This window comes from Sinocyclocheilus grahami, unplaced genomic scaffold, assembly GCF_001515645.1.
Source record: "Sinocyclocheilus grahami isolate Dianchi unplaced genomic scaffold, SAMN03320097.WGS_v1.1 scaffold2679.1, whole genome shotgun sequence".
Taxonomy (NCBI): Eukaryota; Metazoa; Chordata; class Actinopteri; order Cypriniformes; family Cyprinidae; genus Sinocyclocheilus; species Sinocyclocheilus grahami.
In genome coordinates this window covers 7,121-25,349 of record NW_015507857.1, presented here as the reverse complement: position 1 = coordinate 25,349, position 18,229 = coordinate 7,121, and the positions used below count along the sequence as shown (strand labels likewise).

At 36.6% G+C, this 18,229-nt stretch overlaps 2 long non-coding RNA genes across 3 annotated transcripts; both read left to right on the top strand.

Moving 5' to 3' along the window:
* Positions 1–1,869: 1,869 nt before the first annotated feature.
* Positions 1,870–8,228, top strand: LOC107575501 (uncharacterized). Its single transcript, XR_001607889.1, has 3 exons — positions 1,870–1,991; positions 4,216–4,217; positions 8,217–8,228. It is a non-coding gene; the product is annotated as an uncharacterized lncRNA (long non-coding RNA).
* A 383-nt stretch (positions 8,229–8,611) lies between these two features.
* Positions 8,612–11,474, top strand: LOC107575500 (uncharacterized). 2 transcript variants are annotated; one of them, XR_001607888.1, is made up of 4 exons: positions 8,612–8,876; positions 8,974–9,043; positions 9,795–9,963; positions 11,371–11,474. It is a non-coding gene; the product is annotated as an uncharacterized lncRNA (long non-coding RNA). The 2 variants fall into 2 exon arrangements; XR_001607887.1 differs by lacking the exon at positions 11,371–11,474 and having other exon boundaries at positions 9,795–10,064.
* Positions 11,475–18,229: the final 6,755 nt, after the last annotated feature.

The window sequence follows — 18,229 nt, the reverse complement described above, 5'->3', positions numbered from 1 at the left end:
ATGGGTTAAATTTTGTTTTTGAGAAATCTATCAACAATTTTAACTTAAATGGATTCTAAAGAAATGAAACGCTAAAGGTTATTTTTCACGTTCAGCACCATGGGTGTGGGCAGACAGGGCAGTGTGTAGTAGGCTATAAACAAACACGATTTAAAAATGAGCTTTGTCTCGTAAATCGAAAACGATCTTTTTATTTAAATGTTATATTCAGCAATGTTATTGATTAAATATAGGCTACAGACAATCTCTTCCACCATGAATGCATTGAGCTATAATATGTTTACAAAATCAGTTTAACTCATCAGAAGTTACTATAACGGCAACAATTCATTTTATTTATAGGTGCCTTACATGACACTCAAAGACACCTTATAGGCAGTAAAATAAAATAAAATAAAATTGCAGGCAGAAAATGCAACGCCCATAATAATTTTTTTTTTCAAAGTTTTACAGCCATTAAAAGATACATATACACTATCAGTGTTGGGGAAAGTTACTTTTAAAAGTAATGCATTACAATATTGCGTTATTTGCGTCATATTCTGAGTTGCATTATTTTTATTCATTTTGAGGAATACTGAATATGTGTTTAGTTTTTTTTTGTGAGTGAGATGAATTAATGCATATTCATATTTATTTTAGAACTACAATAACATCTGATTTCTCTCAACATGGGGACAGGAGAGCTGTCAGTCAATAAATTGGAAAAAAAAAGTAACTTGCGTTACTTATTTGAAAAAGTAACTCAGATATTCTCTTGTAAATTAAAAAGTAATGCGTTACTTTACTAGTTACTTGAAAAAAGTAATCTGATTACTTAACTCGCATTACTTGTAATGCGTTACCCCCAACACTGTACACTATCAACGGTATACCTGCTCAAAATATAAGTTTTTAGCCGTGATTTGTCCTGAGGAGCAGCATAGCTAAAAGCTCGAGATCCCATGTTAGTCATATGCATGCCTGGAAGAACTAAACAAAAAGAAGGACATACGTGTTTGTATTGCATTTCATTTATTTTTCTATCAATTTCTTTAATACAGTTTCTGTGCCATGTAAAATACAGATATTAAGATTTGAATAGTGAACCAAATCATGTCACGCAAACGTATCATGAATCCGACAGAACATGTCATGTAATTTGTAGACTGTCCCTTGGAGACGCGCTGACGTCATCACCAGCCATAGAGAGCAATGTTTTATCCCGCAGTTGAAAGACAACGACTCTAAAAGAAAATACAGTTGTAGATAGTTATACATGGTAGTAATTATAATAATCTCATACGAACCTTTTTGCACAGACGGTAAGGAAGTTATTGAAATCATAACTTCGAATATGTGAATATGAAACCAACTTTACCGCAGTAGCTTTCGGACGCAGCTGCAGCGATCTTCTGAGGAGAGGTGAGCAGTTCACGGTATTTCTCTTATTTAAACAACTGTAAAACACACTTTACACAGTATGTTTGCATAGGGTGACCATAAGTGCCATTTTCCCAGGACGCATCCTGGCCAGAATTTCTATATTGCCTAAAATATCTAGGTTTTGGCTTTGTGTGCGTGTGCAGACCGATCGGTGTATGACATTATGCACACGCAAACAAAGCCAAAACCTAGATATTTTAGGCAATATAGAAATCCTGGCCAGGACGCGTCCTGGGAAAATGGCACGTATGGTCACCCTATGTTTGCAACAATAAACGAGGTCGTTTCTGTCTTGTTTTCATCGAGTAAGTTATTTGTGTGTTTTCTCAAGACATTTAGAGCAGTAAGTAGGTCTATGTGAGGAAAACCGATATAAAGTTGGTTCGACGTTTGAGGTTGGTATGTTTGCGGCCCCTTTAAATAAAGACCGATCGTGGAGCGTCTACAGGGCAGCCAGAGCCAATTTTGACGCTCTCGCCGCCGGTGGTCAGCGTTGTGGGTAGCGCGGCCAGAGCGATCTTTTGACGCTCTCGCCGCCGGCGGTGTGAACGCACAGTTAAGGTATTGTAACTGATAGACCGTATAATGTAAAAGTTCAGGATAGGGACCGTCTGCAAAGTGTAAAACGAAGAGCAAGGAGCACAATTATTCCATCTAAATGCTTCACTTGTGAAATGTATAAAAAAAATACATCTCAAATCTAAGGGCTGTACTTATTAATGGTTCATAAAATAACATTTAGATGTTGGTTTTATTCACAGAACTATAGCACAACAAAAGTTATTGAAATGGAACGATTGAGAAAAAGCTTGCAAAGCATTACAAAGATTGTGCAGTTTACCGCCACCTAGAGGAAGATGTTGCACTTGTTTTGACCAAGTTTGACATTCAGAAATTTAAATAACTTAATTTAGAATGCACAGTTTGATATCTAAACTTCAAGGGGTGTGTTTTGTTACTTGTTCAAAGAACGATATTTACGGCCATCTTTTACTATCATATGCAAATCAGGAAGCACGCTATTGAATTAAAGTTGAATCTGTTAGCACATTCATTTTTAAAACGTACAGTATTCCATCTCAATTTCAAAGGTTGTGTCTTGTTACTTGTTACTTGTTCATAGACGAACATTTAAATGTTGGTTTTATTCACAAAACTATAACACAGCACATGATATTGAAATGTCAACGAATACATAAGGTAAATACGCTCTTCTATCTTAACTTCAAAGGGTGTTTCTTGTTAGTGGTTCCTAAACAAACATGTATATGTTGGTTTTATTCACAGAACTATAAGACAACACATGATATTAAAATGTGAACAAATACATCAATTAATTTCCTATAAATGTACTCTTCTATCTCAATTTCTAAGGGTGTGTCTTGATCCTTGTTCCTAAAAGAATATTTCAATGTTGATGTTATTCACATAACTATAAGACGAAAAAACGTATTGAAATGTAAAAATTGAGAAAAAGCTTATTAAGATGTGCAGTACACCGCCTCCTAGAGGAACACATTGCAGTTGCTTTGACTGAGTTTAAAATTCAGAAATGTGAATAAATTAATTTAAAATACAGTCTGACATTTCAACCTCAAAGGGTGTGTCTTGTTGCTGGTTCATACAACCACATTTCTATGTATATTTTACATTCATAAGACAAATTTGACACACGCTATTGAATCATATTCAAACCTATTAACATATCATTTTTGTAAACATACAGCATTTTATCTCATCTTCAAAGGCAGTGTCTTGTTACTGGTTCATAGAATAACAGTTAGACATCGGTTGAATTTGCAGAACTATAACACACCACATGCTATTGGAATGTAAACACATACGTCAATTAATAAAAATACAAATACTCTTTTATTTCAGCTTTATGGGGTGAGTCTTGTAATTGTTTCCTATAATGACATTTAGATGTTGGTTTTCTTCACAAAAGTGTAACACAACAAAAACTATTGAATTGTAAAAACTGAGAAAGAGCTCTGGAAGCTTCCTGAAGAGTGTGCAATACACCGCCCCCTAGAGGAATACACTGCAGTTGCTTCGACTGAGTTTGATATTCAGAAATGTGAATAAATAAATAAAAACTGACATGTCAACTAAAGGGCGTGTCTTGTTACTGGTTCATAGAACAACATTTACATGCTGGTCTCATGCACAGAACTATAACACAACGCACGATATTGAAATGGCAACAAATACATCTATTCATTTCTAATAAATACGCTCTTCTGTCCCAATTCTAAGGGTTGTGTCTTGTTACTGGTTCATGGAACAACATTTGCATGCTGTTTTTATTCGCGAAACTGCAACACAACAAAAGCTATTGAAATGTAAGGATTGAGCAAAAAGCTCACGAAGTCTTTAACAGATTTTGCAGTACACTGCCCCCTATAGGAACATGTTGCATTTGTTAAGACATTCAAACTTTTATAAATTAATTAAAAATGCAATAGTTTTCCATCTCAACTTCAAAAGGTGTGTCTTGTTAATTGGGCCAAAAAGAGGTTTTACTCTCATTTGTAATTCAGCATACATGCTATTGAATTAAATTAAAATCTGCAATAAAATAATTTAAAATGCATGCAGTTTTCTTTCTCAAATCTTGAAACTGATTCCTAGAAGAACATTTTGATGGTGGTTTTAGTCACAGAACTATAATAGAACACATTATAGACATTTAAACCAATACACAATTTAATTTTAAATAAATACAATATTCTACCTCAGCTTCAAAGGCTGTGTCTTGTTACAGATTTCTCAAAGAACATTTTCCAGTTGTTTTCGTTGTCAAAAGAGATGCAGAAGTCAGTGACATTCAAGAATAGCTTGCAAAACCTTCCAAAGAGTCTCCAGTATTACTGCCACCTAGAGGAAGATACTGCAGTAGTTTGGGCTGAGTTTGACATTCAAACCTTTAATAAATTAATTTAAAATCAATACAGTCTTCTATTTCAACTTCAAAGGGTGTGTCTTGTTTCTGATTCCTAAATTAACATTTCAATTAAGGTTTTACTCTAATATGTGATTCAGTCCCTTATTTGTGCAGTTCTACTGTCCATTATTCTTCAGAAAAACTCTCCAGGTCTCACAGACTCTGGGTAAATTTGACATCTGGGTTTCTTCTTTCTGGGCTTAAATTAACATTTCAATTAAGGTTTTACTCTAATATGTAATTCAGTCCCTTATTTGTCCTGAGCAGTTCTACTGTCCATTATTCTTCAGAAAAACTCTCCAGGTCTCACAGACTCTGGGTAAATTTGACATCTGGGTTTCTTCTGAAGCTTCTGGCATAATTTAGCTATTGTTTTGTCTTGTGGACTATATGTAAACATCTTTGATGCAAAATATCTTACTCAGGACAGTACTAAAAAAATTACATGCATTTTGTGTGATCCCTCTTACAAAACATTTTTTTACACAAACATACACACAAAAAAACTAAATGGACCCTTTGAAAAATAGCTCGAAAATTGAATTTTTTAACTAATTGATGTATTGATTAATCAGCTTAATAAACAGTTTAATTGGCTATTCAGTTTCAATTGAATGTTTTCTCTCATATTTCTGTGACTAAAACCAACATTAAAATATTCTTCTAGAAACCAGTAACAAGACACATATTTTGAAGTTGAAATAGAAGACTGTATTGATTTTAAATGATTTTTAAAGGTTTGAATTTAAAACTCAGTCAAAACGACTGCAGTATCTTCCTCTATGGGGTCAGTAATACTGGAGACTCTTTGGAAGGTTTGGCTAGTGAATTTTGAGTGTCAATAGCGTGACTTCTGCATCTCTTTTGACAATGAAAACGACTGCAAAATGTTCTTTAAGAAGTCTGTAACAAGACCCAGCCTTTGAAACTGAGGTAGAAGATTGTATTTATTTTAAACTAAATTATGTATTGGTTTAACTTTCTATAGTATGTGTTATATTATAGTTCTGTGGCTTAAACCCCCATCAAAATGTTTATCTAATCTGTAACATCTGTAACCCATTGAAGTTGTGTAATAAAAATGTGTGTTTTAAATTAATTTATTTATTGATTTAAATTTCAATAAAAAAGTGTGTTTTTTGGTTTCAAACTTCTGTGAAAACAACAAGCATTAAAATGTTCTCACAAGGACCTGGAATAAGCCTACTGCATAACCACTGAATTATGTAATGATAATGATTTTTAATATTATTTTTATTTTATTAATATATTTATTAATAGTAATAATATAATAATAACCACTATCACATCTTGTTTACAATATTTCTTATTTAAATTCAAGTGAGCATTATAAGTCTTTGTCTTTATATCTTTCAAAGAGCTTGGTGCACTATTTGCTCTTGTTTTGTTAATCGTGAAAAACATTCCGGTGGGAAAACATTCATCGTTTTATCCTTTACATGTACTTTGTAGACGGTCCCTAGCTGGCTTAAGCGCTACCCAGTCAGCAAATTTCCTTTGGCGTGGATCTGGCCCATATGAACAGCTAAAGTGTGGCCCAGATTAGTTTGTGTTCGCCGGCCCAAAACTGGTCCACATCTTTTTAGCCAGAACTGAACCTAAACAGTGCCATAACCCAACCCAGAGTGAGCCAAATAATAAAAACAGATGTGGCTGATATATGGACCTTATATGGTATTGTTATATGGCTGAGTTCTGTAAAGGGCTGACGGCCCTTATGTGGCCCACATGTGGCTGATAAACCAAATGCCATTATTTAACCATATTTACACCACACCTATTTTTTTATTTAAATACCCATTACACAGTATATCTTAAACACGAAATGAATTCACACTCATGTGAATTGTATAATTTTAAAAACAGAATTACAATACAGAACATAATAGAAGTGTGCTATTTTGCAAATGTCAGATGAGTGAATAAATGTACAAAAATTTATACTTTTAGTAAGTCTCGCCAGTCTTTCTCACTCACAGTCTGTCAGGAAAAAGAAGAGAAAAAAAGAACATTAGTATATCATAATTAGTATCACACAGATATTATTTCAAGACAAGCACATAAATGAGTGTAAATCAGCACTGCACACATTCTTTTCTACAAGACATGAGTGCCTTTTTAAATTAGGCATAATTTCATAGTTTTTTAGACATAATACTTAATTCTATACATAATATTAATGAAAACATTAGTGGTGTAATTGTACCTCAGTTTTGAAGTCACAGCTTCATACATTTTTGGGACAGCAGGGGGAGGAAACATACAATTGCTTCTTTTTTAAATAAACAGTGGTTTACTGAACAATTTAGTAACAATTATGGCTCTGCCTTTAAATAAACTCAATTATAATTAAAATTTTCTTAAAGATAAAAAAAAATCTATCATAGCTACATTTATTCGATTGCATTTCTGAACTGTTTGCACGAGTGGGCTGATTTTGGGATGATGGCGTTGTCATTCCACACCGACAAACGCTAACAAACAGACAGCACACAACACGTTCATCAAGTGTTTTTTGGATCGGTGTGTTAATCCTGTCTTTTTCGACGATTGAACATGAGAGAAATCGAAATTATAATGCCTGAAATGTAACGTGCTCTATGTTGCTGTCTGTCGGCGCGTTGTGAATTTGCTTAACCTGTAATTAACGTTACACTGTATGTTAAAATCCGAGTGAACAGTTCAGTCTGTTCTTAACTATTCACCAATTAACTTTGATATTTATTTTAAACCGTAAACATGTATCATGCCATTCGCACTACCTGCATTTGATTTTCGATTCATTTTTATTTCAGGCCGAGTAATCTGATGAAGATCGACTGAGTGCTAACGTAAGTTAATCATAAATAGCCTTACAGTTATAATTCACCTGTTAACAGAAATTATGTGGTGCCAGTTCTGTGATTTTAATCGGTTTTATCATAGTGACTACAATGATGACATTCAAGGATCTGTTGCAGGCTTTCACTTTGAGCCAGGGAATACATTGGCATCAAATGAAGTGACCGTAAAGGGAACACTTTACAAAAAGAACCTGCATGTAATTTTGCAGAACAATGATGAGGGAATTGTATTTGGGAAAATTCAGTTAATTCTTGTTCATGACAATTCCAGTGTGTATTTTGTCACACACAAATGTCAGTCGTTTTGTCTCGTAGACCAGGGAGTTCATTGCTTGACATCTCAAGATAAGGGCTACTTGTGCATAAACCAAGAGAGCTTACTGGATTACTATCCTCTTCCTGAATACTCTCTGTGTGCCTTGTCAGTAATAGTTCTCCACCATTCTTTCCCAATTCTAGAATAATGTCTGGATTGAAAGATGCAGTACTGTCGGTGTTGCCAAGCCTATCTCCAGATGTTACCAGTCAACTGGTTGAGAAGCTCATGGATCAGGGAGTTGAGGGTTTGGATGATTTGATTCATGTAAAGGAAGATGACATTTTGGAGTTCATACGACCTATCCGATGCAGAAAACTTCTTGGTGCCGGGAAAAATCAAGGTAAAGATAAGGTTGTTTAATAAAAAAAAAAAAAAAAAAGTGATCATTTAAAATGTTACATTGCATTGCAGTACTTTTTATGACAAATTTTTTTAATGTATATAATTTACAGAAAATCAAAACCAAACTGTGGTTTTGCAACCGGTTGAGGTTCTCCCATTGGTTCCCTCTGAAGCCAGCACTACTCCTGATGCACCTCCATCAAGCTCCTCAAGCACATCAGCAAGCAGTCCAGGATCAACCGGTGTTTCACATTCATGGCCTGAAAATTTGAAAGTTTCCTGGAACTTAATGCCTGCAGGTATACAGAGTGCTATTGAGAATGGCCACAGACCTTCCCCAGCTGACAGACGACAAATGATTGCGAAAAGTCTTGAAGTTAAGCGTCAAAAGATGGAGGAGATACATCGTCATGAGGGAATCTCTGGAGCACAAAGAGGGGACGTTTGGAAACTCATGGAGGAAACCTATTGCTTCCAGCGTCAGATGATCAATGAAACCCCATCCCCTACAATTGCAGATTTAAGAACCAAATGGCCGTATCTCTTCACACAAAGGCATATATATGGCCATTTTGAGATGCTTACTGACAAAAAAAGTGCTCCGACTTTTGTAATTGTCTATTCAGGAGGGTGGACCAAAAATGTTCCAGTTTTTTTTAAAGACAAACCAACTGAGGAAGTTCGGAATACACTCTCCAGTGGTGAAAATTGCAGATTTAAGAACCAAATGGCCGTATCTCTTCACACAAAGGCATATATATGGCCATTTTGAGATGCTTACTGACAAAAAAGTGCTCCGACTTTTGTAATTGTCTATTCAGGAGGGTGGACCAAAAATGTTCCAGTTTTTTTTAAAGACAAACCAACTGAGGAAGTTCGGAATACACTCTCCAGTGGTGAAAATGTCACTGCTATGGTCCTACAACTACTACTTGCACACTTCAAAGAGAAATTAGATGGTCTTATCCTTCAGACAGATGTAAGTAGAGATTATTTAACACGTCACATTCATTTGCAGCATGTTTTATCTTTTGGTTCTGTTGATGACGGTCGTACAGTTTTTTTTTTTTTTTAAGGAATTCGCAGCACCTTCAGATGTCCAGCAATCTGTACCTTTGCCAGAGAGTCCACGCCTTATAATTCTTGGTAAGTAAACCTTAAAGCGATACTTCAGGCAGGAAACAAAATTACCCCATGTTTTCCAGATGCACTGTATGTTTAGTGGAATTGTGATTTTCAAGTTAAGCTGATTTAAAGGTTTAGTTCACCCAAAAATGAAAATTCTGTCATTAATTACTCACCCTCGTTTTTGTTCGAAACCCGTAAGACCTTCGTTCATCTTCGGAACACAATTTAAGATATTTTTGATGAAATATGAGGGCTGTGAGGCAGTGTGTGGCATGACCCAGATCTGGCGTAATGACGCCCTCACGCCGGCTCTGGGTCAGCGCCGCCACACGCTCGTGTCATGGTTCTGTCGTGAACGCACACTCACAAGTGACACTGTAGAGACGAAAATGTGGAATAAAGTCATTATTTTTGTTTCCTTTGCGCAAAAAAGTATTTTCGTTGCTTCGTAACTTTACAGTTGAACCACTGATGTCACACGGACTACTTTGTCGATCATCTTGGAACTTTTCTGGACCTTGAACGTGGTAGTTACCTTGCTGTCTATGGGAGGGTCAGAGATTCCTCATGTTTCGTCAAAAATATCTTCAATTGTGTTCCGAAGATGAACGAAGGTCTTACGGGTTTCGAACAACACGAGGGTGAGTAAATAATGCCAGAATTTGCATTTTTGGGTGAACTAACCCTTTAACTAACTTTAGCATTACCTCCATTTTACCAATGAAGCTGTTACTTTAAATAGGAAAGAGCTTTTTTTTTTCATTTTCAGGTCAGTCTCTAAGCAACCAGCGGTGGATGTTGAGCGTGGAAGGGTAGGTTGTGTGTGAAGGAGAGCAGCCCAACATTGTATCTGGTCTTGCAGCACTGTTTGCCTCATTCTACAATTTTAACCTCCAGTATCAGGAAGAGGCAGCATGCACCTTGAGTTTTGTTCAGAGGTTAGACACTTACGCATTTGCCACTCTTATACACCAAAACCATTTTCAGAGGTTTACACCCACCTGACTTTATATGAATCGTAAACTTTTGAGCAGCACTGTATGTTCAAATTAATTTAGTCACTAACCTTTTCTTTAGAGTATTCAGAAATGACAGTATTCATTCACAAAGGTTTAATAGTTTATTGATCACATCACATATGTAACATTATCATAGTCCTGTGTGCAATAAACACATTGCAGGGGTTGCAATTCACTTACATAAAGTTACTAAGGTTTGAAAGAAATCCCCACAATGCCTTTTTGTAAAAAGCAGAATATGCTCTACATAAGATGGTTGTCTTTGAGGATGACAATATCATTAAAAAACTGGGTGATGAGTACTCAACTGGGTGATGAGTACATAAAACATTTCACATGTAATCTTAACACAAAAGATTGAGGACACATGTTGTTGTGATCCAGTGCACAATACAGCTCAGATTTCCCCACAAAATCTGACAACAGCTGAAAGTGTAGAAAGCATCTCTATCTGATATTTTGATATACTATACGTTTATGCTATTTTCATTTTTGAGACTGCTTAATGTGAGTTGCAGCCCTAACGTCCAGATTTCCATTTTGAACGGAAAGTTTTTTTTATACAGAATGTTGATCTTCCCCAGTTAACAACTGTTTACACCAAATATTACAATTCAATTGCACTATTACTTATTTTGGAAAACAAAGAAATATTCATTGTAAATTGAAGATTTCTTCAATTATTTATCACCACAACACACAAAAGTTCATCACATTTGTATTCATGTTATGCAGCCTTGGTTGAGTACCTGAAAGTACACACAAGTATGTGATTTTTTTTTTTTAATAGCAGAATATAGTTTACGAAGACAAAATGCAAAGTTTTGTTTAGTTCCATGTTTTCTCAGTGGAGTGCGATGACTGTAGTATAAAATTGCGATTTCGGTGTGATAACTATATCCAAACAAATCCTTGAAACACATCTGGTTGACAATTGCACTATTACTTAGTTATTTTGGAAAACAAAGAAATATTCATTGTGTAAAATAACAAGATTTCTTCAATTATTTATCACCACAACACACAAAAGTTCATCACATTTGTATTCATGTTATGCAGCCTTGGTTGAGTACCTGAGAGTACACACAAGTATGTGATTTTTTTTAATAGCAGAATATAGTTTACGAAGACAAAATGCAAAGTTTTGTTTAGTTCCATGTTTTCTCAGTGGAGTGCGATGACTGTAGTATAAAATTGCAATTTCGGTGTGATAACTATATCCAAACAAATCCTTGAAACACATCTGGTTGAGAGAGAGAGAGAGAGAGAGATAAAAATAGCCATAAACATAATAGTAATTTTTGTTGTTTGTTTTCTGCCTTGTAGACGCTTTCTCGACATCAACCCGGAACGTGGATCAGAAACCAAGAAAGGGAAGGTGACTTCAAAGAAGACTGGCCAAGTTGTGCAAAAAAAGAACACTACTGTGAACCCACAGGTTTCCTCTCTTCTGAGAAAACTTGCAGACTTCGAATGGAATTTCGTTTAGACACTTCCACTATCCACTGCAATTGGACTAAAAGGAAATAAGGTTCCTGCATTGTTAATTGCAATACAAAAGTACAGCTGGCATTTCCGCCAACATGTTTATGTAATGCATTTTTTCCCCTCCTGACTTTCTTCTTCTTTTTTTTTATTTTTTATTTTTTTTGCATAATTTTTAAATATTTTAAAACCTTTCCATTCGTTGAAAGTTAATTAGAGCTCTGTTCTGTTAACTGTTAAGTGCATTTATTTCATACAGCTGACATTTCAGCCAACATGTTTATATAAGGCAATTTTCTGGCCTTTGCTCTTAAGAAATAAACGTTTTAAATTCTAACAATTTTGTTTTCTATTTCCATTTGAGGCTACTGTTATGGAAAGAGTAATATTTTCCTTGTTTTAAGGAAAACAATATTCATACAAATACAATTTATTGCAATATATAACATGTAATATTGTAAAATTAAGTGGCATAACAGTAGAATACAGTACTAAGTCATAGTTCTGTAAAAGTACAATACTTTGCTGGTAACCCAGCTGCCAGTATGTAAATTGACTGAAAAGATTTACAGTACACACTGTAAAAAAAAAGCCAGTATGTAAATTGACTGAAAAGTTTTACAGTACACACTGTAAAAAAAAAAAATACAGCAAGATACTGTATCTGGCAATTACAGTACAATACTGTAAATGTTGTTTACAGTTGTGGTTCTGTAAAAATACAGAATGTGGCTGGCAACCTAGCTGCCAGTATTTTACTGTAAATTTACAGGGAAAAGTTTTACAGTGTGAGTGAAGTTGCAAAATGTTGGCAAAATAGTCTCAATGGTGTGTTCTGCTTGTGCTGTAAAAATGTTTGTGCTGCTTCGGTTTTTTAGATTTAAAAAAAAATATTTATAGGTCATTCTGAGGCCGCTCAGTCCCCACGTGCTCCAAATTCACCCCAAAATAGTATTGTTTGTTTGTTTGTTTGTGCCAATAAAAGTTTATTTTGTGGTGCTTTGGATTTTATATTGCATACAACTGTATGTTATAAATGAAGCATGCAGTGATTATTCAATTTGCATTCCCACAGGCAAAACCGTGCGTGAGAAAGCAGGAAAAAAAGTGGATTCTGAGGACATGGAACCTTTCAGGGCAACAGACACTGTCGAACCAGAGGATAACTCTGTTATACTGAGGCTTATCTCACTCTGCTAGTGAGGCTGGGAAAACTCACATCAGCACCGGAGCTCCTCAGGGCTGCGTTCTCTCCCCACTGCTCTTCTTCCTCTACACAAATGACTGCACCTCTAACCCCTCTGTCAAGCTCCTGAAGTTTGCAGACGACACCACAGTCATCAGCCTCATCCAGGACGACGACGAGTCTGCTTACAGACAAGAGGTTGAGCAGCTGGCTGTCTGGTGCAGTCACAACAACCTGGAGCTGAACACGCTCAAAACTGTAGAGATGATAGTAGACTTCAGGAGGAACCCCCCTGCTCTCCCCCCACTCACCATCATGGACAGCCCTGTGGCTGCAGTGGAGTCATTCAGGCTCCTGGGTACAACCATCTCTCAGAACCTCAAGTGGGACTGTTAGGACAGCAGAAAGAATCATTGGTGTGCACCTGCCCAGTCTTCAGGACTTGTACAACTCCAGAGTGAAGAAAGGGGCAGGTAACATCATCAAAGACCCCTCTCACCCCGGACACAACCTGTTTGCACTTCTCCCTTGAGGCAGACGCTACAGATCTCTGTGCACTAGAACATCTAGGCATAAAAAGTTTTTTTTTTCCCCCCATGCCATCTCCAGCTTAAACAGCTAACAAATTAATCATTACCTGTGTTCCATAATTCATTCTACATCCTTAATTATTGCCTCTTTCTCAAGTATTATGTAAATACATATGCATATCTTTATTTATACAGTTCTATATAGAGTAAATGATGCACAAATCTGTACATAAATCTACTGTTCCAGATTATTTATTGTTAAGTTTTTACTATTTAAATGTTTTTCTTTTCTGTTCTCATGTATGTATGTACCAGGAGCACCTTAAAAAAAACCCTCAACAAGTTCCTCGTGTGTTTGCACACCTGGCGAATAAAGCTAATTCTGATTCTGATAACTCCAGGGAGACAGAAGAATGGCGAAAAACACAAATGAATTTTCGACAATTTGCAATCTCTCTCTCTCTCTCAAAAGATAAACATGGAATACAATATGTCCATTACTGGGATCTACAAAGCTAAGGCAGCCATGGAGCCATCCTCTATGAAGCTTTCAAGCAAAAAAAATCCTTGCTGCACACTGTCGTTCAAAAATATCAACACATCAAACCCTTGCAGAGTAGGAAAAAGAACGCTCCATACACCCATTTAAATCCTGCAATGCCAAATATATCTTAAAAATTCAAAACAAACAATCCAAATTCATCAATAGTGTGAGGAATATTGGTCACTCAGAAAGGTAAAATTCAGCACAAAATGAGTGAGGAAAAACTTTAGGCCAGCAAGTCACATAAAAAGAAGCAAAATTGCACGATTGCTCATCCATGGGCCCAGTCAGTATTTCTACAGAAGGCTAAGTTCAACACCCACAGAAGAGCTGTTGGCTGGAAATATGACCAGCTGTCTCAACAAAAATGTCCTGAAAACAATAAGATCAGAGGTAAGGAAAAACAGCAACTTGCCCAGTGACATACTGATTGATGTGCACATCACACAGACAACTTTAAGACAATTTATTACAGAATACCTGGCTGCATCCAACATTTCAGTATGGACCCTTTTGGTGTCCATTTATTTACCGAAATGGGTATCTGCATACTTGTTGAACACTTAAGAAATAAGTCTCCTGTCACCCTCTATCTTGATGCCACAGGGGGACTGGTTTCAAAAATCCCTAATCAACCGAAAAATGTGCTGTACTACTCCCTTATGCTCCCAGGAGGGGGTCGGGATGCACCACCTCTCCCAGTCTTTGAAATGCTATCAAATGAACATTCAGTTCCCCCCATTACATTCTGGCTCATGCAGTTTACACTACATTTATCAAGATATACACAAATCCACATCCAGCAAGTGGAAACAGATTACAGCTGGGCTTTAATGCAAAGTGTTTTGCTTGCATTTAACAAAGAGAATATACATTCATATCTTGACAGAGCATATGCCATTTGTCAGGACCAACATTTGTTTGAGGAAGCAAAAGGATTCACTGTTCTGCACATCTGCTCTGCCCATGTTTTAAAAGCAGTCCGTAAGGCAATGCTCAGGCAGACAGATGATAAGGGTCTGGTAGAGTTTGCAACATTTTGCTTTGCCAGATTGCAGAACTCAAGCACTATGCCTGAGGCCACACAGATCTTCAGGTCATTATGTATTGTTCTCACAACAACTCGATACACAAAAAGTGTTCAAGAAAGTGTTTGTGCTTTGGTTTCCCTAATCACAAAATCAAAAGACAAACCCACTGGAGGAAAACAAAAAGAGGAACTTTGAAGAAAAACAACATGCAAACTCTATCATGGGCAGTTCAAGCTTCTCTTATTTCCAGAGGGTGTTGGAAGAGACTAGGGAGCAGGCAACACATGACATTTCTGAATATAACAATCCATACTTTTGTCCAGGGACCATTACCATGTTATTTGAGACATATATTGGAATTTTTCCAATGTGGAGTGGCTTGCTCCTGGGGGACCTTAAAAGACATGCCTCAATCCTCTCTCATGCAGTAGCAGAAAAGACATGGGACACCAACTGTCATGTAGAGAAGTGGTTCGGCATTGTCAAACATTCCATCACGGCCAAAAGGAAAAAAATGACACCAGGAACATTTATCAGAAAAAGGTTCACATCCCTACAAGGCCGCTACAAAGAGCATGTAATCCAGAACAAACTGTCCCAAGGTTTACTGCTCAAGCCTGCATCAGTGGGCGGTGGAGAACCCCAGGAATCATGGATGAGGTAACAGACAAGGTTCCCGGCAAAAAAATCTAAATTCTACTCTGCGCCCAACAGAGTGCCAGTCCCCCACAAAAAAAGGAAAAAAAAACATTTCTGTTTCACCAACAGCTATGAAGAGAGAGAAACAAGACCCTGCATGTGATCCCTGTAATGTTCCTCCAGATGTCCCCATTTCAGAGAAAGAAGTAAGACTATTAATATTACGTACTATAAAAATTACCCAAAAAGCACTATAAACAGTTAAGCAGAAAGATTATTTTATCATTTATTTTAATTGGATATTTAATTTAAGATAATTTATTCAAGTTTGTCATTGTAGGTTGACGTGTTGTGGACAAGTAAACCAACGGAGCTGATCGTAGCCATTCTGCAGGACCCAAAAGAAAAAACAGTACCTGCTCCATCACAGTACTTTCCAGACACTGAAGCCCCATGAATGGTTATTTGGTGAGGTATGCTCATCATGACAATATTTTTTTATATATATATATATACACACACACACACACACACGAGTAAAAAAAAAGTATAGCAAATAGCTTTTGGGACAAAATCAGGGTAATTTCAGTTTAAATATTGCCATTTTTCTCTTTTCTATTGGATTCAGGCAATAGAGAGTTACATCCGAGCCGTTCATAACACAAAGGGTTCAAATTCTCACCTATACCAACTAAGTCATTACATCACAGGAGTAATGCTGTATGGTACTAGAGAGCAGCTGGTACGACAAGGTTTACAAAAAGTAATTCCGGAATTGTTTTTGAGTCTTTACATCAACACAAATAACTGCTTGAATTTATATCCTTTTATGATACAGGTAGACTTTGAGAAGTACGATGGGGTGATTTCTTTCGTAAATATAAACAATCATCACTGGAAGTTAGTGCTAAGTTGTCAAACCATTACAAACTAGTAACATTATACTGGACATTTGTTTTATTATGATGATTCTTCATTATTATTATTAATTCAGAATTGTTTATCCTATAGTTCCTACATGCTACATCTGAAACAATCTTTGTGCTTGACCCTCAACAAGGTGCTACTGAAATGGAGGAAGCCAAACAAAATAAAGACAAGACCTTGAAAACCTAAAGATAACCTTACTGAAAACTAGAAAGAAAAAGAACAAAATCAAAAGGTTAAAAAATTTAAATAAAGAACCAAACCACAAAGACTGTAACTACACTATTGACTAAACACGGGAACAAATTAATTAACAAGAGATAAACTAGATTGGATGCAATATACTGAATAGCACGCGCTAACAAGACTAAAGACACTAACAAATAGAACGCGCACACACAAAACAAACCAGCAAAGACCAGAGGGAAATGAGCACAATATAAAGGGAGCAGCACACGAGGATTAGGTGAAAACAATTGGGCAAACAAGGACTAAACAAGGGGGCGTAGTGATTGAAAACGAGAAGGCAGGACAAGAGGAGCACGTGGCCAACACAAACAAAGACACAGCCATGTGCTCAGGCACAAAATAAACAAAGACACATTAAACAAAGACAGGACAGACAAGACTGTCAGGGCAGGATCCTGACACGAAATCCACGAACAACTTTTCAAATCCAGCCGCTGCTTTTAAACCAGAGCCATAACACGCTTTTCCTCCTGCTGATCAGTCGACTTCCTATAGTCTTCACCATGATAAATAAAAATACAAAGCAAACAACAAAAATAAAAAACAACCCATTCAAGTCCATCGAAAAGTTTGTTTGACCTTCTTTGGCGCACAGATCTGAGTTGACTTGAGAGCATAAATACATTATTCACCCTCTAGTGGTGTGAAAGAAAATTACAAACAACCAAAAAATGGCTCCTACAGTGAGCAACCTCTCATTAAATTGACAGTGTCTCGTGTGAAAGCTGTGAAAATGATCAATAAACAACCTGAAATTCCCTTAAAAAAACAACAACCTCATACATAAATCATAGTACACTTACCCAGCCTCAGTGTGGACGAGAGAGCTAGTGGCCTGAGGCAGTAGTGTTTCACCAGGGCCCATATTCACAAAACATTTTATCTTACCACTAAGAGTTCTCCTAATGGTACCTTTTGGGGTAGGCCTACAACAGCTACCCAGCCTGAGTGCGGACGAGAGAGCTAGGGGCCTGAGGCAGTAGTGTTTCACCAGGGCCCGTAATCACAAAACATTTTATCTTACCACTAAGAGTTCTCCTAAATAGCAGTAAATGTTTTGAGCTTGAGTTGCTGAGACAAACTTTTACTAAGAAATAGAGAGAAGTCTTAAGCTTAGAGTAAAGGCTTGTTGCTATGGATGATGTCAGCATGCTTAAAAGGGTCATATGACGCTGTTAAAAATAACATTATTTTGTGTATTTGGTGTAATGAAATGTGTTTATGCGGTTTGAGGTTAAAAAAACATTATTTTCCACATAATGTACATTATTGTTTCTCCTCTATGCCCTGCCTTTCTGAAAAGCATCGATTTTTACAAAGCTCATCGGTCTGAAAAGCGAGGTGTGCTCTGATTGGCCTGCTATCCAGTGCATTGTGATTGGCCGAATACCTCAAACGTGTGACGGAAATGTTACACCCCTACCATATTGTGATGCCCTGTCCGGCCAGGGCGACGAGACAAAAACCTGAAAACCCATTATAAACGAGGCATTTGTTGCATCCAGTGGGGACATAATTACTGATTATAATGACTTCTACTGTCTTTTTATGTATATGACATATGTAGTTTAGGTTACTTTTATATATATATATA